This window comes from Pseudophryne corroboree, chromosome 1, assembly GCF_028390025.1.
Source record: "Pseudophryne corroboree isolate aPseCor3 chromosome 1, aPseCor3.hap2, whole genome shotgun sequence".
Taxonomy (NCBI): Eukaryota; Metazoa; Chordata; class Amphibia; order Anura; family Myobatrachidae; genus Pseudophryne; species Pseudophryne corroboree.
In genome coordinates this window covers 81,647,085-81,673,547 of record NC_086444.1, presented here as the reverse complement: position 1 = coordinate 81,673,547, position 26,463 = coordinate 81,647,085, and positions in this window count along the sequence as shown.

The following is a 26,463-nucleotide window of genomic DNA, read 5'->3' as shown; positions in this document are numbered from 1 at the left end:
TCTTCAAGCAGTTGTATATAAAGGGCTAGTTAGACCCCAATGATAAAACAATAGAGTGAAAAGGATTCAGCGCTAAAAACTATTCCAAGTAGAAACATTCAAGGTTTAATATACAGTTAAACATTCATACATAAATGTATATCATACATAAAAATTACTGTTGCAACAGATAAAATTTGAATACACCGGAATTGAAGTAGGGCAAAGAGCAACACTGCTAATTTTACTAGATTACTTCTTGAAATGCTGGGAGTATTATTTGAAGAAAGGCCTGATTCCTAGGGAAATCTTAGTACCAAAGTTACCAGTTCCACTTGAATGAGTCGTCCAATAGGTTAGCACTCCTGTAAGGCAATGGAGATCCTCTTACTGGTTGGATTTTGCCATGCTGATACTGTGCTGTATAAGATGGACCAAAGCAAGGTCCTGCCAATGCTCTCCAATGAATTTTCCCAAATGGACCACAGTTCCCAATTCGTGAATATCAGGCTGATCTCAGAGATTTCGGTGTATTCAAATTTTATCTGTTGCAACACTAATTTTTATGTATAAGAGAGGGAATCTGTTTGTTTAGTTAGTGCCCAGACAGGCTAGGATTTCTTTTTTGTTTTGTGTTTTTGTACTGCACAATAAAGCTAGCTACAGCTAGATTGCACAAAAACCCTGAGTTGTTGTGCTGTTTCCTGGCTCCTGTGTGTTTGGAAGGGCCCATCTACCCAGGAGAGGGCACCCCTACCTTGATCTATTTAAGCAACAGACATCTATTTGTTGTGATATACACTGTGAAATCTATGGTGGTGGTGTCAGCAGATGCGTAAGGAAGCTAGATTCTGCTTTAACCTTCCTACCATTAGATAACATGGAGGACATTGTTAAGGCCTTGCTCCAGGTTACCCCAGCTCAGCAGGAAGCTACCCGGGTGCAGCAAATCACTCTGGAGAGAAAAACGAAAGAGAAAATAGGGACAGACTGACAGATTTGTTCAAGAAACTTCTATTTCTTCTATGAGAAACTTCTATGAGTTTGAAGGAAGAATTAACAATACTGTATATTCTGATGCTTGGGGAACAAGTCTTACGACATTAACTGGACTCACATGGAATACAGACATCAACACCTGGGTGGTAAAGAGAACCGTACAAAGTAATTGCAAGATTAATGACCTACCATCATATTGAGTAAGACCTAAAAGGAGAAGGGGTCTTGTCAAGACCTACCCCTGACAACATGTACTACCTATAAGGATTACTGAAATTCCCTGAGACAAGGAAACTAGGCCAGAACTAGTGAATGATCCAAAGGAAGTGTCATAACCCTCCAGAGAAGTTGGAAAGTTTCCTACTCAAGATAGAGAGAAAGAGAGTGGATAGCTACCCGACCCCTTGTCGCCAAATGAGATTAGGCGGAGTGCCACTGAGAGAGGGGAAGGAGATTCTCTGCCCTGCACTCACCCTAACAGAGACACCAGGGGGCATATTTATCACAAGCTGCATTTTTAATGTGGATGCGACAAAAAAATTTTGCATAAATTCGCAAACAAAAAGAATATTTCCAAGTGAGTTTGCTAACACTCTTTTGCCGGGAGCAGGGCTATGATAAGAACCAGTCCTGGTGAAGAGCTAGAAACAATGGGGCAGATATATTTATCCCTGGTGAAGTGATAAAGTGGAAGGAGATAACGCACCAGCCAGTCAGCTCCTAACTGTCATTTTTCAAACCCAGCCTGTGACATGACATTTAGGATCTAATTGGCTGGTCCTTTATCACCTTCCACTTTATCACTTCAGCGGGCTTAATAAATCTGCCCCAGTGTTTTTTTTAAATTCAGTACTTTTTTTATTAGTTTTCAGATTAACATTAAACACATTACAAAACAAAACAAAAAACACAAAAAAAACAACAGCACAACCCACAGTAGATCCCCAGCCCAGGGAATACGCAGATTCTCCTGTCCACTAGGGACCAATTATCATAGTTATCATAGAACACCGGTGCAGGCCTAACTTCCGAAACATAGGTTGTACTTTAGAATCAGTATTGCATGCTAACAAGGCGCATATAAATCAATGAAAGCTGTATATGGATATCTATGGCAGCACATCATAAATTTGAGCTGATTTCAGAGCTAAAGCAATGGCAGGGGAACGGGAACGGGAATGGCTGACCGCGGGCGCAGGGGATAACATAGAGAAAAGAGGCAGTGTACCCAGTGCAGATTAAAAGTCACACACCCGCTCTAATCCCTTGCAGCATATCTAAACACCTCGGGTTCCAGAAAGCGGGGACTCAAGCCATCGACCCCACAGGTCCTGATATTTTTTCTCCGCTTTTCTAGCTAGGTATACATATTTCTCGTGAGAGGCCGTATCATTGACAAGAGAGACCCATGATCGCAGTGTGGGTGCATCTCTGGCTAGCCAAAGCCTAGCGATACACACCTTGGCCAGGCCGCACAGATTAATTACATATCGTTTGGCAGGGGGGTCCAGGGCATCCTCCTCCACAGCAGATAACACACATGTCGTCGGGGAGCACACAGACGAGGGAATACCCGTTGACACCAGGGCGTCAGTAACACCCGTCCAGAATACGGCTATCTTGGGACACTGCCAGAGAATGTGCCAGAAGTCTGCATTCAGACTATCGCACCTAGGACATCTGGAGGAGTGGGTACCCCCTACATGTCTCAAGCGCACCGGCGTCATATATACTCTGTGTATTATAAACAGTTGAATTTGCTGATATCTAGTGGTGGTAGTGGATAATCGTGGAGAACATAAAGCACCCTCCCAGATCTCATCAGAGATGGCACCCAAGTCAGACTCCCACTTGTTTCTGAGAAGGGACAACGGGTCAGAATAGTGAGAGCGGAGCATGCTTGCATAAATGTTGGACACCAGATGTCCGCTTCCCAGGGACCGCAGGAGAGACTTGACCGGGGAGTCGGCAATCATTGGAGGAGTTTCGGGAAATTGTGCGTTAAGCGCGTGTCTCAGCTGCAGGTATCGGTAGAAATGAGAAGAGGGCACACTGTACTCCTGTTGAAGCTGCAGGAAGGACCTCAGTATACCATCATTATATAAGTGGCCCAGGGACGTCACACCCCACCTCCCCCACACCGCCCCAGTCCGCAGCGAAGCCAATTCTGGGAAGCCGAGGGCATTGTCCAGAGGGGTATCTGGGTCAATACCCTGGCCTAGTAGGATAACATGTACCTTTTTCCATATGAGGACGGCCTGTCTTATTATAGGGATCTTGGACAAGTTAGGGTTCCCACAAAGAAGCATCTGTAATGGAGAGCCGGCAGGGTATATCTGGAGAAGCAATTGGGAGTGCAAAGTGAGAGCATCCGTGGCGTTCACCCACTCCCATATATGTGCCAACTGTGCGGCATAGTAGTAAAATCGAAATAAAGGGAGAGCTAAGCCTCCCAACACTTTCGGCCTGGACAGAACGTCTAGTCTCAGCCTTGCTCTCCTGCTGGCCCATATCAAAGAGGAAAGCAAACCGTCAATCTGTCGAAATGTCTTCAGGTTAATATATATAGGGGATTGCTGGAGAACGTAAAGGAGTTTGGGCAAGTATACCATCTTTACCAAACTGACCCTGCCAGTAACAGTCAGGGGCAGAGACCCCCAAACCCTAACCTTCGAGCGGAGATACCCTATCAGCGGCATGACATTAAGGGAAACATAGGTACAAGGGTTATTCGATACCCATATCCCCAGGTATTTGAAGGAGTCTACCCATTTAAGGGGGGTTGGAATCACCGGGGCCTCCGAAACCGGGCCTCTAAGTGGAGTAATGGTGGATTTATCCCAGTTAATTTTGAGCCCGGAGAAACGTCCATAGTCAGTTATCAAGTCAAGAAGTTTAGGTAAGGAGGAAACAGAATCGTCCACAAAGAGCAACAGGTCATCAGCGTATAACGCTATCCTGTCTTCCCTTGCGCCAACCCTAATACCCTCAATATCTTGAGCTGCCCTAATCAAACACGCCAGTGGCTCAATAGCGATAGCAAACAGAGTCGGGGACAAAGGGCAGCCCTGCCTCGTTCCCCTGAATAGGGGGAAGGAGTCCGAGACAAACCCGTTCACCGAGACTCTGGCCATGGGCTGAAAATATAACAATTTAACATACTTGATAAAGTTGGGGCCCACACCAAACCTACTCATAGCCTCCCAGAGGAAGGCCCACTCCACCGAATCAAAGGCCTTTGCGGCATCTAAGGAGGCTATAACGGCAGAGCAGTCCTCCTCCCGAGAAGCCTGAAAATGAGTAAACAGGCGCCTCAAGTTCACAGCAGTAGACTTGCCAGGCATGAAGCCCGTTTGGTCCGGGTGGATAATTTGGGAGACAACCCGGCCAAGTCTGGAAGCCAGAACCTTGGCCAGGATTTTAATATCCGTGGGCAACAGGGAAATAGGACGATAGGATTCAACCCTCCTGGGGTCTTTATCCGGCTTGGGAATCACTATAATCAATGCCTCCGCCATAGACGGGGGAAGCGCACTTTGGGCAAGAATTTCACTGAACAACTCAAGCAACCGAGGGGCAAAGAATTTTATATATTTCTTATACAGTTCTGACGGGATGCCATCAAGGCCAGGGGCCTTACCATCGGGGGAGGCAGAGATCGCAGTCTCAATCTCCTCCACTGACAAAGGAGCATCTAGAAGGGCCCTGGCCTCACTGGAGATGGAGGGCAAATGGACTGCCCCAGTGTTTTAGTGTGATACAAAATGTTGACATTCAGAAAGTTGTCATCAAAATGTCGACATCAGATTGTCAACAGGGTTCGGTTGTCGACATTCTGAATATGAACATGGGTGATATGTCGACATGTCCTCTTATTACTCGTCCGACACTGGGTGACACTTGGAGCATATGGAGACTGGGCTGGTAAGGTTGGAGTTAATATTTGGCTGCTAGGCTTTGATAAACAAGTGATTTGTAGCGTGGATAGTCTCATTGGATTTGGGAGTGTATTCCATAGGCGAGGAGGAGCAAAGAAGAAGACTTGGAGGCAGGACTGTGATGTGAGAGTCAGTGGGGAGTTGAGGCTCTGGTTATTGGCACAGTAGAGAAGGCAGAAGGGAGTGTGGCGTAAGAAGTCAGAGATGTAGGGCAGCGAGGAGAGAGACTGAGGTCAATTATTTAGGTAGGGGTGAGTTGTTTTAATTGGATTTTGTATGTACTGGGGATCCAGTGAAGAGATTGGCAGAGCTGGAAAACACAACTAGGGCAGCAGGAGAGGAAAATCAGGCTTACCATTGAGGTTAGATTGAAGAGGGGAAAGACAGACAGGAAGAGGTTGCTGCCACTGAGATAGGAGATAGTGGCCCATTCATTATCACAAATGGGCCCATTACAAATGCAGAAATGCTAGTTTAAGTGTATATTAAGTAGTCCCATTCATTATAAGGGCCTAATAGGGGTGTCTAATACTCAGCAAACGCCAAAAAAACTTTCACTTAAGTTCAGATGGCGCTCGTTCCTGGTACCCCATTTTTTCCTATGGGAGGAGGTCTGGGGTTATGAAGAGGGATCTGAGTGGATCCCTCCACCTCCTCCACAGTGAGTGACCTGGGGCTCAGGTTACACATGCGTACTGGGAAAACCCGGCACCAGTAAGTAGTGGAGTGTCGCTGTTTGCGGGGACACCTGCTTTTCAGAACTGATGCAGAATCGCCCTTTTGAGCAGAGTTAGTAAATGAACAAAATATTTCTTTTTTTTGTCAGCAATAGTCCAAATTATTTTCAAATACCGTATATACTCGAGTATAAGCTGACTTTTTCAGCACTTTTTTTGTGCTGAAAAAGCCCCCTCGGCTTATACTCGAGTTAGTGCTGGCAGTGCAGTGCAGTGGGAAGGAGGGACACGGAGGGCACAGCGCGCGCCTCTCCTGTGTCCCTCCTGCGTCTCCGGCGGCAGCGGCGGGTCTATTAAAGGAAGTAGCCGTTCGTGAGCTCTGATTGGCTCACGAACCGGCACTTCATTTAACAGATCCACCGCGGCCGCCGGAGACACAGGAGGGACACAGGAGAGGCGCGCGCTGTGCCCTCCGTGTCCCTCCTTCACAAGATAATGCGGGAGCGGCGGAGGGTAAGTTATAGCAGGCACTGGGGGAGCATATTTGGCACTTGGGGGGCATATGTGGCACTGAGGGGGCATGCATATCTGGCACTGTGGGGGTATAACTGGCACTGTGTGGGGGCATATCTGGCAGTGTGAGGGTATATCTGGCACTGAGGGGTCATGCATATCTGGCAGTATGAGGGCATATCTGGCACCGTGGGAGCATATCTGGCACTGTGGGGCCATATATGGCAGTGTGAGGGCATATCTGGCACTGAGGGGGCATGCATATCTGGCACTGTGGGGGGCATATCTGGCACTGTGGGGGGCATATCTGGCACTGTGGGGGCATATCTGGCAGTGTGAGGGCATATCTGGCACTGTGGGGGCATATCTGGCACTATGAGGGCATATCTGGCACTGTGGGGGCATATCTGGCAGTATGAGGGCTGTGTACGGCTAGAGCTGCATTTCCCACCCTAGGCTTATACTCGAGTCAATAAGTTTTCCCAGGTTTTTGTGGTAAAATTAGGTGCCTCGGCTGATATTCGGGTCGACTTATACTCGACTATATAAGATCCCTTTTAAAAAATGTTACCTTTGTGAATAAATTATATCTTACGGTCCAGTGGTTCTGTTAATGCTATCCTGATATTGCTTTAAGACAGTTGGTATTGCAGCGGTACTATGGCCACCCTGATATTTAACCAATTTGTCTGAATGACAGGTTTTGTCCATTTTCTGGTTTTTTTTTTAGGTCAAATGATCGATTGTCATTTGCTCTCATCCATAACCGTATTTTCAGATTATCTGCCAGATATTTGTATAGTGTATGGCCAGGTGTAGAAAGCTCCCTATCTATATAGAACGCAGTGAAAAAACAATGTTTAAGTCAGTAATGGGGATTTTATTTTTATTTTTGCCATATAACAAATCAGCCTGTTAATTTTTTTAAAACTTCGAATGTATTTTTGTTATTGTTGTTTAATTAATTAGAACAGCATGTATCGAGGCTGTCATACTATTGTGTTTTATTTTTCCATGACGGATTGGTGGAAGGAAAGCAGGTGTGCAGTGTTTTCACATACAACACCCCTCCTTTGTCACATTTCAGCAGGTGTGGGAAATGTTTACAACTAATTCTCTGACTCTTTGTTAGACTAGTTCTGTCCACACGACTCAGAGAATAGCTAGTTCACACCAGCTCGTGTCCTGTGCAGTCTGAACAGATTAATCCGGTGACTATGGTTATAAATTGACAGAGGAGCTGGCCAAACAATGACATGACCTCTCTACAATGTATCTTTATGCTGAACAGTACAATAGAGACTGGAACCTACACTGTGTTCGTTTTTTTAAAGTAAACTATACAAGAGGACTCAACCAAATACTATACATGGGGGGGTCATTCCGACCCGATCGCTCGCTGCAGTTTCTCGCAGCGCAGCGATCGGGTCGGAAGTGCGCATGCGCCGGCACCGCAGTGCGCCGGCGCATGGCAGCCGTGGTTGCCTAGCGATCGCCTCTGAGACGCTGGGTGGGAGGGGGATGGACGGCGATGTTAAACCGCCGGTTAGGGGGCACGGTCCGGCCAACGCAGGCGTGGCCGGACTGTTGGGGGAGGGGGGGGCGGTTGCTGCGGGCCAGGGAGCGACAAGTGGCTCCCAGCCAGCACACTAAAGCTGCGCTGGTCGGGAGCTACTCTGAAAGTGCAAAGGCATCGCCGCTGTGCGATGCCTTTGCACTTCTGCGGGGGGGGGGGGGGGGGGGGGGCGGCACTGACATGCGGGGCGGACTAGCCCTGTGCTTCGCGTCCCTCCGCATGTCAGTGTGAATGATCGTAGCTGTTCTAAATTTAGCACAGCTACGATCAACTCGGAATGACCCCCCATGGGCTGGGATTCTAATGACGTCTGAGATGCATTTCTGCTGTTGAGCTTCAGCGCAGCACTGGATTAAACCCTGCGGAGGTCCCTCAGCAGTCAAAATCTCAGGGCCCCCTCGCAAATTATCTCCTAATACCTTTTCTCTGACGTCCTAGTGGATGCTGGGAACTCCGTAAGGACCATGGGGAATAGCGGCTCCGCAGGAGACTGGGCACAAAAGTAAAAGCTTTAGGACTACCTGGTGTGCACTGGCTCCTCCCCCGATGACCCTCCTCCAAGCCTCAGTTAGATTTTTGTGCCCGGCCGAGAAGGGTGCACACTAGGGGCTCTCCTGAGCTTCTTAGTGAAAAGTTTAGTTTTAGGTTTTTTATTTTCAGTGAGACCTGCTGGCAACAGGCTCACTGCATCGAGGGACTAAGGGGAGAAGAAGCGAACTCACCTGCGTGCAGAGTGGATTGGGCTTCTTAGGCTACTGGACACCATTAGCTCCAGAGGGACCGAACACAGGCCCAGCCTCGGAGCTCGGTCCCGGAGCCGCGCCGCCGGCCCCCTTACAGAGCCAGAAGCAAGAAAAGGTCCGGAAAAATCGGCGGCAGAAGACATCAGTCTTCAACAAGGTAGCGCACAGCACTGCAGCTGTGCGCCATTGCACACTTCACACTCCGGTCACTGAGGGTGCAGGGCGCTAGGGGGGGGCGCCCTGAGCAGCAATGTAAAACACCTTGGCTGGCATAAATACACCACATATAACCCCCAGGGCTATATGGGTGTATTTTAACCCCTGCCAGAATTACCAAAAAAGCGGGAGAAAAGGCCGCCGAGAAGGGGGCGGAGCCTATCTCCTCAGCACACGGGCGCCATTTTCCATCACAGCTCCGCTGGAAGGACGTCTCCCTGACTCTCCCCTGCAGTCCTGCACTACAGAAAGGGGTAAAAAAGAGAGGGGGGGCACTAATTTGGCGCAGTTTTATATTAACAGCAGCTATAAAGGAAAAGCACACTTGATAGTGGTATTCCTGTATATATATAGCGCTCTGGTGTGTGCTGGCATACTCTCCCTCTGTCTCCCCAAAGGGCTAGTGGGGTCCTGTCCTCTATCAGAGCATTCCCTGTGTGTGTGCGGTGTGTCGGTACGATTGTGTCGACATGTTTGAGGAGGAAAATGAGATGGAAGCGGAGCAATTGCCTATTATACAGTTGTCACCCCCTAGGGAGTCGACACCTGAGTGGATGAGCTTGTGGAAGGAACTGCGTGACAGTGTCAGCTCCTTACGACAGACAGTTGACGACATGAGACAGCCGGCTAATCAGCTTGTGCCTGTCCAGGGGTCTCAAACGCCATCAGGGGCTTTAAAACGCCCGTTACCTCAAATGGCAGACACAGACACGGATACTGACTCCAGTGTCGATGATGAGGAGACAAACGTGACTTCCACTAGGGCCACACGTTACATGATTGAAGCAATGAAAAATGTATTGCATATATCTGATAATACAAGTACCACTAAGAAGGGTATAATGTTTGGTGAGAAAAAACTGCCTGTAGTTTTTCCTGTATCCGAGGAATTAAATGAAGTGTGTGATGAGGCGTGGGTTTCCCCCGATAAAAAACTGATAATTCCTAAAAGGTTATTGGCATCGTACCCTTTCCCGCCAGAGGATAGGGCACGTTGGGAAACACCCCCTAGGGTGAATAAAGCGCTCACACGCTTGTCTAAACAGGTAGCATTACCCTCTCCTGATACGGCCGCCCTAAAGGAACCTGCCGATAGAAAGCTGGAGAATATCCTAAAATGTATATACTCTCACACGGGTGTTATACTGCGACCAGCAATAGCCTCAGCCTGGATGTGCAGTGCGGGCCTGGCGTGGTCGGATTCCCTGACTGAAAATATTGATACCCTTGATAGGGACAGTATATTGCTGACTATAGAGCATTTGAAGGATGCATTTCTATATATGCGTGATGCACAGAGGGATATTTGCCGACTGGCATCAAGAGTTAGCGCGCTGTCCATTTCTGCAAGAAGAGGTTTATGGACGCGGCAGTGGTCAGGTGATGCGGATTCTAAAAGGCACATGGAAGTATTGCCTTATAAGGGGGAGGAGTTATTTGGGGTAGGTCTATCAGACCTGGTAGCCACGGCAACTGCTTGAAAATCCACATTTTTACCCCAGGTAGCTTCTCAACCTAAGAAGACGCCATACTATCAGGCGCAGTCCTTTCGGCCCCATAAGGGCAAGCGGGCAAAAGGCGCCTCATTTCTGCCCCGTGGCAGAGGGAGAGGAAAAAGGCTGCAACAAACAGCCAGTTCCCAGGAACAAAAGCCCTCTCCCGCCTCCGCAAAGTCCTCAGCATGACGCTGGGGCTTTACAAGCGGACTCAGGCACGGTGGGGGCCCGTCTCAAGAAGTTCAGTGCGCAGTGGGCCCACTCGCAAGTGGACCCCTGGATCCTTCAGGTGGTATCTCAGGGGTACAAATTGGAATTCGAGACGTCTCCCCCTCGCCGTTTTCTAAAGTCTGCTTTACCGACGTCTCCCTCAGACAGGGAGGCAGTATTGGAAGCCATTCACAAGCTGTATTCCCAGCAGGTGATAATCAAGGTACCCCTCCTACAACAGGGAAAGGGGTACTATTCCACACTATTTGTGGTACCGAAGCCGGACGGCTCGGTGAGACCAATTTTAAACCTGAAATCCTTGAACACTTACATACAAAGGTTCAAATTCAAGATGGAGTCACTCAGAGCAGTGATTGCAAAACTGGAAGAAGGGGACTAAATGGTGTCTCTGGACATCAAAGATGCTTACCTACATGTCCCAATTTACCCTTCTCACCAAGGGTACCTCAGGTTTGTGGTACAGAACTGTCACTATCAGTTTCAGACGCTGCCGTTTGGATTGTCCATGGCACCCCGGGTCTTTACCAAGGTAATGGCCGAAATGATGATACTCCTTCGAAGGAAGGGAGGTTTAGTTATCCCTTACTTGGACGATCTCCTGATAAGGGCAAGATCCAGGGAACAGTTGGAAGTCGGGGTAGCACTATCTCAGATAGTGCTGCGCCAGCACGGTTGGATTCTCAATATTCCAAAATCACAGCTGATCCCGACGACACGACTTCTATTCCTAGGGATGATCCTGGACACAGTCCAGAAAAAGGTGTTTCTCCCGGAGGAGAAAGCCAGGGAGTTATCCGAACTAGTCAGAAAGCTCCTAAAACCAGGCTAAGTCTCAGTGCATCAATGCACAAGGGTTCTGGGAAAAATGGTGGCTTCTTACGAAGCAATCCCATTCGGCAGATTCCACGCAAGAACCTTCCAGTGGGATCTGCTAGACAAATGGTCCGGGTCGCATCTTCAGATGCATCAGCGGATAATCTTGTCTCCAAGGACAAGAGTGTCTCTCCTGTGGTGGTTGCAGAGTGCTCATCTTCTAGAGGGCCGCAGATTCGGCATTCAGGACTGGGTCCTGGTGACCACGGATGCCAGCCTGAGAGGCTGGGGAGCAGTCACACAGGGAAGAAATTTCCAGGGCTTGTGGTCAAGCCTGGAGACATCACTTCACATAAATATCCTGGAGCTAAGAGCCATCTACAATGCTCTGAGCCTAGCAAGACCTCTGCTTCAAGGTCAGCCGGTGCTGATCCAGTCGGACAACATCACGGCAGTCGCCCACGTAAACAGACAGGGCGGCACAAGAAGCAGGAGGGCAATGACAGAAGTTGCAAGGATTCTTCGCTGGGCAGAAAATCATGTGATAGCACTGTCAGCAGTGTTCATTCCGGGAGTGGACAACTGGGAAGCAGACTTCCTCAGCAGACACGACCTCCACCCGGGGGAGTGGGGACTTCACCCAGAAGTCTTCCACATGATTGTGAACCGTTGGGAAAAACCAAAGGTGGACATGATGGCGTCCCGCCTCAACAAAAAACTAGACAGATATTGCGCCAGGTCGAGGGACCCTCAGGCAATAGCTGTGGACGCTCTGGTAACACCATGGGTGTACCAGTCAGTGTATGTGTTCCCTCCTCTGCCTCTCATACCCAAGGTACTGAGGATCATAAGAAGGAGAGGAGTAAGGACTATACTCGTGGCTCCGGATTGGCCAAGAAGGACTTGGTACCCGGAACTTCAAGAGATGCTCACAGAGGACCCGTGGCCTCTACCTCTAAGAAAGGACCTGCTCCAGCAGGGACCCTGTCTCTTCCAAGACTTACCGCGGCTGCGTTTGACGGCATGGCGGTTGAACGCCGGATCCTGAAGGAAAAAGGCATTCCGGATGAAGTCATCCCTACTCTGATCAAAGCCAGGAAGGATGTAACCGTACAACATTATCACCGTATTTGGCGTAAATATGTTGCGTGGTGCGAGGCCAGGAAGGCCCCTACAGAGGAATTTCAACTGGGTCGTTTCCTGCATTTCCTGCAAACAGGACTGTCTATGGGCCTAAAATTAGGGTCCATTAAGGTTCAGATTTCGGCCCTGTCGATTTTCTTTCAAAAAGAACTGGCTTCAGTTCCTGAAGTACAGACGTTTGTCAAGGGGGTACTGCATATACAACCTCCTTTTGTGCCTCCAGTGGCACCTTGGGATCTCAATGTAGTTTTGGGATTCCTAAAATCACATTGGTTTGAACCACTTTCCACTGTGGACTTAAAATATCTCACATGGAAGGTGGTAATGCTGTAAGCCCTGGCTTCAGCCAGGCGTGTCTTAGAATTGGCGGCTTTATCCTATAAAAGCCCTTACCTAATTTTTCATACGGACAGGGCAGAATTGAGGACTCGTCCTCAATTTCTCCCTAAGGTGGTTTCAGCATTTCACTTGAACCAGCCTATTGTGGTGCCTGCGGCTACTAGGGACTTGGAGGACTCCAAGTTGCTGGACGTAGTCAGGGCCCTGAAAATATATGTTTCCAGGACGGCTGGAGTCAGAAAATCTGACTCGCTGTTTATCCTGTATGCACCCAACAAGCTGGGTGCTCCTGCTTCTAAGCAGACTATTGCTCGTTGGATTTGTAGTACAATTCAGCTTGCACATTCTGTGGCAGGCCTGCCACAGCCCAAATCTGTAAAAGCCCATTCCACAAGGAAAGTGGGCTCATCTTGGGCGGCTGCCCGAGGGGTCTCGGCTTTATAACTTTGCCGAGCAGCTACTTGGTCAGGGGCAAACACGTTTGCTAAATTCTACAAATTTGATACCCTGGCTGAGGAGGACCTGGAGTTCTCTCATTCGGTGCTGCAGAGTCATCCGCACTCTCCCACCCGTTTGGGAGCTTTGGTATAATCCCCATGGTCCTTACGGAGTTCCCAGCATCCACTAGGACGTCAGAGAAAATAAGAATTTACTTACCGATAATTCTATTTCTCGTAGTCCGTAGTGGATGCTGGGCGCCCATCCCAAGTGCGGATTGTCTGCAATACTTGTACATAGTTACTGTTACAAAAATCGGGTTATTATTGTTGTGAGCCATCTTTTCAGAGGCTCCTCTGTTATCATGCTGTTAACTGGGTTCAGATCACAGGTTGTACGGTGTGATTGGTGTGGCTGGTATGAGTCTTACCCGGGATTCAATATCCTTCCTTATTGTGTACGCTCGTCCGGGCACAGTATCCTAACTGAGGCTTGGAGGAGGGTCATAGGGGGAGGAGCCAGTGCACACCAGGTAGTCCTAAAGCTTTTACTTTGTGCCCAGTCTCCTGCGTAGCCGCTATTCCCCATGGTCCTTACGGAGTTCCCAGCATCCACTACGGACTACGAGAAATAGAATTATCGGTAAGTAAATTCTTATTTTTAATTTTACCAACCAACAGTCTATGTCTGGAAACAGTGGCGCACACAGAGGGGGTTTCCGAGTACCTGGAAACCCCCCCCTGATGAGCCGAATTTTTTATTTTTGAGACAGAGACAAGGCTGTCTCCGTCTCAGCTAAAAGCCGTGATCATGACCGCGACCGTAAAGCTGCTGCCCTGCTGCAGCAATGGAGAGCTACTGTATGTACAGTAGCTCTCTTCTTACAGAATGCCCGGCGGGGAGCTGCTGGCTGCGCATGCTCAGCCACAGCAGTTCCCCCACATCCTCACACTGCTGTCCATCTGTTCCCAGCCCCTGGTGGGGAAAACAGTATATAACAACGTGTGTATGTATATATTTGTAGTTATGTATGTGTGCTTGTGTATGTATGCAGGTATGTATGTATGTATGTATGTATGTATGTATGTGTGTGTTAGTGTATATATGTATGAATGTTTATACTATATACAGTATGTGTATATATATGTGTGTGTGTGTATATATATATATATATATATATATATATATATATATATATATATATACAGGGGCGGATCCAGAAGAAAATGAAAGGGGGGGCACCATGATAGGGGAACGGTAATAGTTATATTTACATGCACCTAAGGCACGCGTGCTCCCAGATAAGGAGTGTGGTTCTCCTTTTGAAAAAAAAAGAAAGAAGAAGAAGTGTCAATGATCGCGCTGAGCCCCCCCAAAAAGTGGGTCCCACGGACCCCTCACTTTTAAAAATTGGGGTCCTATCAGTCCTTTTCTGGGTCCCATCGGAATGAAGGTTCATATTAATCTTATTAATTATTCAAATACAAAAACAGACTTGATTTGGGCACTACAAAAGTATTGCGAGGGGGAGGAGGGGGTGACAATGCTGCTGGGCTGTGTAGCATACAGGACACTCTGCCCCAGAGCTGTAACTAGACATTTCAGTGCCCTTTGGCAGAAAGTAAATTGGTGCTCCCCCTGCCATATTTCAAACCAAGGACAGTGCGCGCCAAAGGCGCGCCCCAAAAATTTAGGGGTGTGGCTTCATGGGGAAAGAGCATGGCCACATAACAGTACCAATTCACATTACACCACACAGGTAGAGCATGTTATATACACATTGCACCAGGTAGAGCACGCTATACACACTGCGCCAGGCAGAGCACCCTATACACATTGCGCCAGGTAGAGCACGTTACACACATTGCACCAGGTAGAGCACGTTATACACACTGCACCAGGTAGAGCACGTTATATACACATTACACCAGGTAGAGCACGCTATACACACTGCGCCGGGTAGAGCACGTTATACACATTGCGCCAGGTAGAGCACGTTACACACATTGCACCAGGTAGAGCACATTATACATACTGCACCAGGTAGAGCACCATACACACACTGCACCAGGTAGAGCACGTTATACACACTGCGCCAGGTAGAGCACGTTACACACACTGCACCAGGTAGAGCACGTTATACACACTGCGCCAGGTAGAGCACGCTATACACATTGCACCAGGTAGAGCACGCTATACACACTGCACCAGGTAGAGCACGTTATACACACTGCACCAGGTAGAGCACGTTATACACACTGCACCAGGTAGAGCACGTTATACACACTGCACCAGGTAGAGCACGTTATACACACTGCACCAGGTAGAGCACGTTACACACACTGCACCAGGTAGAGCACGTTACACACACTGCACCAGGTAGAGCACGTTAAACACACTGCGCCAGGTAGAGCACGCTATACACACTGCACCAGGCAGAGCACGTTATACACACTGCACCAGGTAGAGCACGTTATACACACTGCACCAGGTAGAGCACGTTATACGCACTACGCCAGGTAGAGCACGCTATACACACTGCACCAGGCAGAGCACGTTATACACACTGCACCAGGTAGAGCACGTTATACACACTGCACCAGGTAGAGCACGTTATACACACTGCACCAGGTAGAGCACGTTATACACACTGCACTAGGTAGAGCACGTTACACACACTGCACCAGGTAGAGCACGTTACACACACTGCACCAGGTAGAGCACGCTATACACACTGCACCAGGTAGAGCACGTTATACACACTGCACCAGGTAGAGCACGTTATACACACCGCACCAGGTAGAGCACGTTATACACACCGCACCAGGTAGAGCACGTTATACATACTGCACCAGGTAGAGCACGTTACACACACTGCACCAGGTAGAGCACGTTAAACACACTGCGCCAGGTAGAGCACGCTATACACACTGCACCAGGCAGAGCACGTTATACACACTGCACCAGGTAGAGCACGTTATATACACATTACACCAGGTAGAGCACGCTATACACACTGCGCCGGGTAGAGCACGTTATACACACTGCACCAGGTAGAGCACGTTATACACACTGCACCAGGTAGAGCACGTTATACACACTGCACCAGGTAGAGCACGTTATACACACTGCACCAGGTAGAGCACGTTACACACACTGCACCAGGTAGAGCACGTTACACACACTGCACCAGGTAGAGCACGTTAAACACACTGCGCCAGGTAGAGCACGCTATACACACTGCACCAGGCAGAGCACGTTATACACACTGCACCAGGTAGAGCACGTTATACACACTGCACCAGGTAGAGCACGTTATACGCACTACGCCAGGTAGAGCACGCTATACACACTGCACCAGGCAGAGCACGTTATACACACTGCACCAGGTAGAGCACGTTATACACACTGCACCAGGTAGAGCACGTTATACACACTGCACCAGGTAGAGCACGTTATACACACTGCACTAGGTAGAGCACGTTACACACACTGCACCAGGTAGAGCACGTTACACACACTGCACCAGGTAGAGCACGCTATACACACTGCACCAGGTAGAGCACGTTATACACACTGCACCAGGTAGAGCACGTTATACACACCGCACCAGGTAGAGCACGTTATACACACCGCACCAGGTAGAGCACGTTATACATACTGCACCAGGTAGAGCACGTTATACACACTGCACCAGGTAGAGCACGTTACACACACTGCACCAGGCAGAGCACGTTATACACACTGCACCAGGTAGAGCACGTTATACACACTGCACCAGGTAGAGCACGTTATACACACTGCACTAGGTAGAGCACGTTACACACACTGCACCAGGTAGAGCACGTTACACACACTGCACCAGGTAGAGCACGCTATACACACTGCACCAGGTAGAGCACGTTATACACACTGCACCAGGTAGAGCACGTTATACACACCGCACCAGGTAGAGCACGTTATACACACCGCACCAGGTAGAGCACGTTATACATACTGCACCAGGTAGAGCACGTTACACACACTGCACCAGGTAGAGCACGTTACACACACTGCACCAGGCAGAGCACGTTATACACACTGCACCAGGTAGAGCACGTTATACACACTGCACCAGGTAGAGCACGTTACACACACTGCACCAGGTAGAGCACGTTACACACACTGCACCAGGTAGAGCACGTTATACACACTGCACCAGGTAGAGCACGTTATACACACTGCGCCAGGTAGAGCAAGCTACACACACTGCACCAGGTAGAGCACGTTATACACACTGCGCCAGGTAGAGCACGTTATACACACTGCGCCAGGTAGAGCACGTTATACAGATTGCGCCAGGTAGAACACGTTATATAGATTGCGCCAGGTAGAACACGTTACACACACTGCACCAGGTAGAGCACGTTACACACACTGCACCAGGTAGAGCACGTTATACACACTGCACCAGGTAGAGCACATTACACACACCTCACCAGGTAGAGCACGTTACATACACTGCACCAGGTAGAGCACGTTATACACACTGCGCCAGGTAGAGCACGCTATATAGATTGCGCCAGGTAGAACACGTTATATAGATTGCGCCAGGTAGAACACGTTATACAGATTGCGCCAGGTAGAGCACATTATACACACTGCGCCAGGTAGAGCACGTTATACACACTGCGCCAGGTAGAGCACGTTATACAGATTGCGCCAGGTAGAACACGTTACACACACTGCACCAGGTAGAGCACGTTACACACACTGCACCAGGTAGAGCACGCTACACACACTGCAACAGGTAGAGCACGTTATACACACTGCGCCAGGTAGAGCACGTTATACACACTGCGCCAGGTAGAGCACGTTATACACACTGCGCCAGGTAGAGCACGTTATGCAGATTGCGCCAGGTAGAACACGTTATATAGATTGCGCCAGGTAGAACACGTTATATAGATTGCGCCAGGTAGAACACGTTATACACACTGCACCAGGTAGAACACGTTACACACATTGCACCAGTTAGTGTTCTATACACATTGCGCCAGGTAGAGCATGTTATACACGTTTTATATGGTACTAGGGAGTAGCGACAGAGGTAGCAGGGAGCAGGGACAGAGAGAGGCACCAGGGAATAGGGACAGAGAGAGCAAGGTATAGGGACAGAGGCACCAGGGGGTAGGGACAGAGAGAGGCACCAGGGGGTAGGGACAAAGGTAGCAAGGAGTAGGGACAGAGGCACCAGTGGGTAGGGACAAAGGTAGCAAAGAGTAGGGACAGAGGCACCAGGGGGTAGGGACAGAGGCACCAGTGGGTAGGGACGGAGCCGGCACCAGTGGGTAGGGACGGAGCCGGCACCAGGGGGTAGGGACAGAGGCAGCAGGGGGTAGGGACAGAGGCACCAGGGGGTAGGGACAGAGGCACCAGTAGGTAGGGACAGAGGCATCAGGGGGTAGGCACAGAGGCACCAGGGGGTAGGGACAGAGGCACCAGGGGGTAGGGACGGAGCCGGCACCAGGGGGTAGAGACGGAGCCGGCACCAGGGGGTAGGGACGGAGGCAGCAGGGGGTAGGGACGGAGGCAACAGGGGGTAGGGACAGAGGCACCAGTGGGTAGGGACGGAGGCACCAGGGGGTAGGGACAGAGGCACCAGGGGGTAGGGACAGAGGCACCAGTAGGTAGGGACAGAGGCACCAGGGGGTAGGGACAGAGGCACCAGGGGGTAGGGACAGAGAGGCAGGAGAGTGTGCAGCCTGAAACCCCACCAAATAACACCCCCCAGGGACCAGGCCCCACCGCTTACCATGGACACAGCGCTGTCAGGCCGGGGGGTATAGTCCGATCCGCATGAGGCCGCCAGCATGGAGTCACAGGATGCGGCCAGGGGGGAGTGAAAAACGCAGAGGGGGCAGCCGCATGGTTGAGGAGGGAGAAGAGGGGAATCAGCGGGGAGTGCGGCGGCATCCAGCCGGGGGACCAGGGACCGAACTGCCCCCATCTCAGGTACAGCAGCGGAGTTCATCGTGGGGGGAGAGAGCATGCGGAGCAGAGGAGGAGGGGAGCGCGGGAGATGACACTGTTCATGGTCTCCGCCTCTTCCAAGTTCCTCCCTCCGTTCCGTCCCTCCCACCGGACTGATTGACAGCACAGGACAGGACAGCGCTGCGGCTCACAGCGCGTCCTGAAGGAGTTGGGACCCTGCGTTTTTTTTTTTTTTTTTGTGTCCCCAATATCAATTCCTGGGTAATGACAGGGGGGCACGGGCCCGAGTGCCCCCCCTGGATCCGCCAATGTGTATATATATATATATATATATATATATATATATATATATATATATTTATATATACATAGACACCCCCACCCCCACAGAAACCCCCCTCACTAAATCCTGTGTTTGCCCCTGGAAAACTGTAATGTGAATGTTATGTCTATGGTTAGTGTGCTAATGGGTACATTACATTAATACAGTATTTTCTCTATAGAGTCTTTCGTGTAAAGTTTTAATTTTCATTTGTACATGAGAGCTCAAAGTCAATTGAAAATGCATATTTCACCAATTTTTAAAAAAGTATTTACAGTGATTTCTTGCATATTACTGTTAGCACGTAATATATTATCAGATGCTATGTGGATTGTCCATTGGAGACTTTGTTATAACACTTGAGAGCCCATTTATCAATATTTCCATATTTCCAGCTTATTCCCCCAAAAAACAGTGTTCCAGGGATTCTCCAACACCCCCCAATCCCCCCCCCCCCCCCCCCCCCCCCCACACACACACACACACACACACACTCCCCTTCAGCCCCCTGAAGATGGCGTTATTCTGCTGTTGCCTGTGGGCTACAGTTTGCAAAAATCGTCTGCAATGCCCGCTGTGCATGTGATGTCAGCAGATTGTGCATGTGCAGGATTCCGGCACTGTAGTGTGCACTCTGCAGCCAGGAACCGCTGTCCCTGCATGTGCCACTTCAGAAATCTGCCTGGTGTAATCCCATCCTGCAATGCCATCTTGGGCACTAACACAGTGTCAATGCAAACATTGAGGAATTGCTGCCTTTATGAGGCCAATACAGGGGGTGCGATGAAAATAGGCTGATCGTGCCCGGAGCTGCTGTCAGACACCCTCCCTGAAAACGTTTTGGAACGCCTGCATTTTTACAGACACTCCCAGTAAACGGTCAGTTACCACCCACAAACATCCGCTTTCTGTCAATCACCTTGTGAACACCCGTGCAAACAGCAGCGATCAGGTCTGATTCACCCTCACAATTAGCTGCATATGGCTGAATATAAACATCTATAAAATTAGGGCAAGATCAGGGAGCAAGGTCTAGTACACATTTCCACGCCATTACGATTGCATCTCACCCTCATGGCTAATTACATGGGCACCTGCACCATCCCTCCAGCAAGCCTGTTCCCAGGTTATTAGTACTCCCCCCCCTCCCCCCCCCCCCCCCCCCCAATGTCAGCGGCCCTACCTACATGCACCAAAAGCAGTTAGCCTCCATTTTTCTGTGCGCCAGAAAGCATTGCAAGCTAAAAGCTCAGAATGACAAACATAAAACAATCACGAGATAAACGCCTCGGCCGCTGTCCGCTGGGAATTGTTATAGAAAATAATACAATTAAAGTCCTATCAGCAAAGAGATGAGCGCATATTTCAAAATATAGGGCCTAATTCAAACCTGATCGCTCACTAGCTATTTTTTGCAGCGCTGCGATCATATAGTCACCGCCCACAGGGGAGTGTATGTTTGCTTTGCAAGTGTGCGATCGCATGTGCAGCCGAGTGGTACAAAAAGATCTTACTCAGCCGCTGCGATCACTTCAGCCTGTCCAGGACCGGAATTGACGTCAGGATCCCTCCCTGCAAACGCTTGGACACGTCTGTGTTTTTCTAACCACTCCCAGAAAACGGTCAGTTGCCACCCACAAACGCCTTCTTCCTGTCAATCTCCTTGCGATCGGCTGTGCGAATGGATTCTTCATAAAACCCATCGCACAGCAACGATCCGCTTTATACCCGAGCGATGTGCCTGCGCGTTACGGTGCATATGCATGCGCAGTTCTGACCTGATCACAGTGCAGCCAAGCACACGATCAGGATTACCCCCTTAGTCAGTAGAAAAAAATGCAAAAATGCTGAGATCACTTCTCCTTACTGGCTGTCTAAGCAGCATTTTCTGGAGGCAGTTTCCGTCCACCCAGGTTCCTCCAAAGTGTTTCTCCTGTTCTTTCTTCTGTGTGACTAATGGGAATGGAATCCAGGCAGGGCGCTTGGCAGGATTATTTTTAAATTTTTGTTGTTTAAATATCCTTTTCTTTTGTTTATACGGTTAACAGATTACATTATACAGTATATATACTTTAGAATGTAAGCTTTCACGAGCAGGGCACTCTTCCCTCGTGCTTTTCCTTTTCTTTAATAATCTACGACTGCACCAAATCCCATGGTTTTCTGCCCCCCTTATACTTATGTCAGTGTCATCTGCCGATGTAGCTATGTTTATTTGCCCTGTACTTGTCCTATATTGTCTTCATCTGTAAGTTGCTGCTTTCCTGTTTAATTTGTTTATGTACTCTGTAATTGGGCGCTGCGGAACCCTTGTGGCACCATATAAATAAAGGATAATAATAATAAACACACTCCAAGGATTTGGACACCAAATCTCCTATACCATATTCAGTAAAAGGATCCAATTCAATTAGGTGCCACTATGCCACACTTATGTCCCACATGCTATTTTGTGTCCAGAAGATCCACACCTCAGCTCCAAATTGCCTCAAAATTGTGGACTGGACCCTATTATCTGCACCGTACACTTTGAAGACCTCCGCATTCAATTTGTGTTCTCATGAAGGAGAGTATCCCTACAATGTTATTTATATAGAATTAGAATATATACTTTTCACTCTTTATTGCAATTGTTATTAAATGTATGTCTTTTACCCATCCAGGTATTTATTATTGCACCCCCCCCCCCCACACACACACACACAATGGCGGCCCTGATTCTCAGCGCCCAGCACACTTTGCTACGACGTGGGTGTGATGTGAGAGGACCACCCACTCTCCTGGGAAGCCAAGGGAAAACCCGCAAATTCTGGAGTCTCCCAGAGGATCCAAGAGAGGACTGTAGGTAAGAATGCTTTAAGGATACAATACAATGTTTTCATCTATAATCATACCTAATGTAACCATTTTGGTGGTGAAAACAGGAAAGTGTCTTGCCTATGGGGGTAATTCCAAGTTGATCGCAGCAGGAAATTTTTTAGCAACTGCTAAAACCATGGGGGTCATTCCGAGTTGTTCGCTCGGTAAAAATCTTCGCATCGCAGCGATTTTCCGCTTAATGCGCATGCACAATGTCCGCACTGCGACTGCGCCAAGTAAATTTGCTATGCACTTAGGAATTTTACTCACGGCATTTTCATCGTTCTGGCGATCGTAATGTGATTGACAGGAAATGGGTGTTACTGGGCGGAAACAGGCCGTTTTATGGGCGTGTGGGAAAAAACGCTACCGTTTCCCGAAAAAACGCAGGAGTGGCTGGAGAAACGGGGGAGTGTCTGGGCGAACGCTGGGTGTGTTTGTGACGTCAAACCAGGAACGACAAGCAGTGAAATGATCGCAGATGCCGAGTAAGTCTGAAGCAACTCAGAAACTGCTACGAGGTGTGTAATCGCAATATTGCGAATACATCGTTCGCAATTTTAAGATGCTAAGATTCACTCCCAGTAGGCGGCGGCTTAGCATGAGCAAATCTGCTAAAATTCACTTGCGAGCGAACAACTCGGAATGACCCCCCATGTGCACTGCAGGGGAGGCAGATATGACATTTGCAGAGAGAGTTAGATTTGGTTGGGTTATTTTATTTCTGTGCAGGGTAAATACTGGCTGCTTTATTTTTACACTGCAAATTAGATTTCAGATTGAACACACCACACCCAAATCCCTACTCTCTCTGCACATGTTATATCTGCCTCCCCTGCAGTGCACATGGTTTTGCCCAATTGCTAACAGAATTCCTGCTGCGATCAACTTGGAATTACCCCCTATAAGTATATATTCTGATGATCTGCAACCGAACCTAATGCTGTTGTCATTGCAGTGAAAGAATGGATATTTATGAAACAGGCAATTTTCTGTTTCTGTAAGGATATTGTGTGTTACATAATTTGTAACCGCACCTACTGCCGTCATTTTAATTGAGTTAAATTAGGAACTTGAATGTCAAGCCAGAACTTTGTGGGCCTCATAGCAACATTTTGAAGGAGCCCCTGTCCCAATGCTTCTAGAGAGACACTTTTCTGCAGCAGTTGTTCATTGTATGCCCTATAATAGTGTCCTAGTTCATTCTCTGAACCATAGTAGAGCCTTATTTAATGTTATACCCCATAGTAGTGCCCTAGTATCTTTTATGAATCGCAGTACCACAAGGGTCTGTACTTGGACCACTTTTGTTCAACATTTTCATCAATGACCTAACAGTAGGTCTAGAGAGCATGGTGTCAATTTTCGCAGACGATACCAAATTGTGTAAGGTTATAAATACGGAGGGTGATGCTGAGTCTCTTCAGAACGACTTAACTAAACTGGAAGCATGGGCAGCAAAATGGAGAATGAGATTCAACACAGACAAGTGTAAGGTAATGCACTGTGGGGGCAAGAACAAAAATTACACCTACATACTAAATGGGGTAATATTAGGGGATTCTGTACTGGAAAAAGACTTAGGGGTTCATATAGATAACAAATTAAGCAGCAGTACCCAAAGTAGGAGTGCAGCAAAGAAGGTTAATAAGATATTAGCATGCAAGGGACAAGACTATTATACTCCCATTATATAAATCACTAGGGAGGCCACATCTTGAATACTGTGTGCAATTTTGGGCACCATATTACAAAAAGGATATCCTGGAACTAGAAAAGGTTCAGAGGCGGGCGACCAAACTAATCAAGGGCATGGAGACACTGGAATACGAGGAAAGGCTTGCAAGGCTAGGTGTGTTTACATTGGAAAAGAGGAGACTAAGAGGGGACATGATCAACATCCACAAATATATAAGGGGTCAATACACAGAGCTCGGGAGGGACCTGTTTTCTATAAGATCAGCACAAAGAACACGTGGTCAATCGCTTAGGTTAGAGGAGAGGAGTTTCCGCACATTGAGGCGAAAAGGTTTTTTCACAGTAAAGACAATACGTGTTTGGAATTCCCTGCCTGAGAGAGTAGTAACTGCGGACTCAGTCACCTTTAAGAATGGGTTAGATAAATTCCTATTGGATAAAGATATTCAGGGTTATGGTGCGTAGGTACGCATTATAGTTAATTTAACTAGTCCTAACATAAAAATAACTAGTCCTATAATAAGACTGCATCGGAGACCACAAATAGGTTGAACTCGATGGACAATTGTCTTTTTTCAACCTTAGTTACTATGTTATGTTACTATGTTAGTAGTGCTTAAGTTCACCCTATGTCACATTTCAGAGCTGCCAGTACACATTATGCCGCACAGTACCCCCAACTCACATTATGATATAAAGTACTCCCCGTTCATATTGTGCCTCATTACAGAGCCCCAGTTCATGTTATATAACATTAAAATGCCGTCCAGTTCATTTCATACCACACTACAATGAGCAGGTCCAGAGGCATACCTAGATATTTTGCAGGCCCCAAGGAAAAAGTTTGAAAGGACCCCTACGTACCACCCAGTGGCGAAAAATATATATAACACATGTAACTGTGACAGGGAAGGTGGCCCCTCTCAGCTCTGGGCCCCATAGCAGCTGCACTGCCTGCACCTATGGTAGCTACAACCTGTATATAACACATGTAACTGTGACAGGGAAGGTGGGCCCCCTCTCAGCTCTGGGCCCCATAGCAGCTGCTCTCCCTGCACCCATGGTAGCTATGCCCTTGGTCTGAGCTAGTGTAGAAGATGTATGTAACCAGAATAAGCCATTGACTATATGGACTTAGCCGTGTGACCAGCAATCTGCATGACTGTATCAGGGTAAATGTATATTTAGGGTTCATTATAAATAGGCACAAAGGGAGACAGACTATATAAAATCTTCTAAAGAGGACAAGTAAAGAAATTGCCCATAGCAACTAATCAACTTCTAGCTATCATGTATCAAATACATTCTATAACTTATATTATGAATATACAGCATCTGATTGTTGCCATAGCAATTTCTCCAACACTTTTCTTTAGAAGGTTTGATACATCAGCCCCATGGAGGTGTTTCGCCTTTCATGCTTTTGGGAACAATGAGTGTGAAAGTGGTTATTTGCTGCTTTTATAAGGTCATGGTCATGTGATGGAGATGGCTGCTCTGGTCTGATTGTAAAGAGATCATTATTTCTCTGACGTCCTAGTGGATGCTGGGAACTCCGTAAGGACCAGGGGGATAGCGGCTCCGCAGGAGTCTGGGCACATCTAAAGAAAGCTTTAGGATCACCTGGTGTGCACTGGCTCCTCCCCCTATGACCCTCCTCCAAGCCTCAGTTAGATTTCTGTGCCCGACGAGAAGGGTGCACACTAGGGGCTCTCCTGAGCTCTTTGTGAAAGTTTTAGTTTAGGTTTATTATTTTCAGTGAGACCTGCTGGCAACAGGCTCACTGCATCGTGGGACTAAGGGGAGAAGAAACGAACTCACCTGCGTGCAGAGTGGATCGGGTTTCTTAGGCTACTGGACATTAGCTCCAGAGGGACGATCACAGGTTCAGCCTGGATGGGTCCCGGAGCCGCGCCGCCGGCCCCCTTACAGAGCCAGAAGAGCGAAGAGGTCCGGTGAAATCGGCGGCAGAAGACGATCCTGTCTTCAGATAAGGTAGCGCACAGCACCGCAGCTGTGCGCCATTGCTCTCAGCACACTTCACACTCCGGTCACTGAGGGTGCAGGGCGCTGGGGGGGCAGCGCCCTGAGACGCAATAAATCGATAAAAACCTTATATGGCTAAAATAAATGCATCACATATAACTCCTGGGCTATATGGATGCATTTAACCCCTGCCAAAACATACAGAAAAACGGATGATAAGGACGCCGAGAAAGGGGCGGAGCCTATCTCCTCAGCACACTGGCGCCATTTTCCCTCACAGCTCAGTTGGAGGGAAGCTCCCTGGCTCTCCCCTGCAGTCACTACACTACAGAAAGGGGTTAAAAAAGAGAGGGGGGCACAAATTAGGCGCAGTATAAACAATACAGCAGCTATAAAGGGAAAAACACTTATATAAGGTTATCCCTATATATATATAGCGCTCTGGTGTGTGCTGGCAAACTCTCCCTCTGTCTCCCCAAAGGGCTAGTGGGTCCTGTCCTCTATCAGAGCATTCCCTGTGTGTG